This window comes from Centropristis striata, chromosome 2, assembly GCF_030273125.1.
Source record: "Centropristis striata isolate RG_2023a ecotype Rhode Island chromosome 2, C.striata_1.0, whole genome shotgun sequence".
Taxonomy (NCBI): Eukaryota; Metazoa; Chordata; class Actinopteri; order Perciformes; family Serranidae; genus Centropristis; species Centropristis striata.
Genome location: NC_081518.1, coordinates 23,613 through 25,289, shown reverse-complemented (window position 1 = coordinate 25,289; position 1,677 = coordinate 23,613).

The following is a 1,677-nucleotide window of genomic DNA, read 5'->3' as shown; positions in this document are numbered from 1 at the left end:
GCCGAAATAGGGGGGGTAGACACCAATTGCAAACTTGTGGGAGGTACCGTTGTTGAGTTAAGGGCGTGTCAAAAATCCCCATAGCAATACATGTAAAAGGTGAAAATTTTACTAAGTGGTTAGGGTTAGGGTTAGGGTTAGGAAGGTCGTAGAGACACGTGGGTGGGCTCTACGTGTCGGGCATGGCCGAAATAGTGGGGGTAGAGGTTAGGGTTAGGGTTAGGGTTAGGGTTAGGGTTAGGGTTAGGGTTGGGGTTAGGGGTTAGGGGTTAGGGGTTAGGGTTAGGGTTAGGGTTTAGGGTTAGGGTTAGGGTTAGGGTTAGGGTTAGGGTATAGGGATAAATACGTCCTTTGAGGGGCCCCTCAAGAATGTTTTTGCCAATAACTCCGGATAGGAATGTCCTATCATCATAGAACCAAGTTCCTTGGATTCCTTGGCCCCAGACCTTTCCAATGGTGTGTCGTTTGACCCCGTGGAACCTTGGGAAATTTTCGAAATCTTAGTTTGAAACTTTAAAATGGCCATATCTCCGGAACGGTAAGTCGTAGAGACTTGAATTCAACTCTGGCGTGTTCAGCGACCCCAAATTAGGTCTGACGCGACCGACTTTCAAGTCTCTAGGGTTAGGGTTAGGGTTAGGGTTAGGGTTAGGGTTAGGGTTAGGGTTAGGGGGGGTTAGGGTTAGGGTTAGGGTTAGGGTTAGGGTTAGGGTTAGGGTTTAGGGTTAGGGTTAGGGTTAGGGTTAGGGTTAGGGTTAGTGAGAGTTATCTCGGTGACTCCCCCTGCTTCGTCCGTCGACTGGGCAGTTGATAGGGAGTCAAAGGCAAGGCACTGGCCGGCGCTCGTGTATTTGACACTCCCAGACCTGTACTTCCCCTCTCTGTCTCTACACCACGGGTTCTTGTTTAGCAGATTTATCGTTGTTGTGTTCTGAGCCGAATTTCCTGTTTTCCTTCCATTTCCTTGTATTGGTTGTAGTAATATTGTTTAGTTATTTCGCCCATCTATGGGATATGTTGGTTGGATTCTTCTTTCAAATTGTTTTAGTATTTTCCCTGGTTATGGGATATTTTGGTTGGTTAGGGTTAGGGTTAGGGTTAGGGTTAGGGTTAGGGTTGGGGTTGGGGTTGGGGTTATGGGTTTCGGTTTGAAATCTGTTGCACAGGCCTACTGAACTGTGAGCGGGGGCTGAGTGTGGAGGAGATGTAGGAAGAGAGCCGATGGATAGATGGCTGAGGGGGGGGGGGGGGGGGGGGGGGTTTAAATAAAAAGGAGGGGTTGAAAAGAATGAAATAAAATAGGCAAAAACCGGTCAATATAAAGTAGAGTGGTTGGGATAGGGTTAGTGGTTTTGGGAGGGAGGCTGGGGTGGGATTCGAACCCTGGTCTAGTGGGTGATAGACCAGGGTTCTACCCGTGGGGCTATGTGGATGGTGGTAGTGAGATGCTGGTTGGATCTATTGGTAGTTTAAAGAAGAGTGGTCGGGAATAAGACAGTTCTGGGAGGGAGGCTGGGGTGGGATTCGAACCCTGGTCTAGTGGATGATAGACCAGGGTTCTACCAGCGGAGCTATGTGGGTGGTGGTGGTGGTGGTGGTGACCTGGTTGGAGCTATTCGTAATTTAAAGAGGAGTGGTTGGGAATAAAACAGTTTTGGGCGGGAGGCTGGGGTGGGA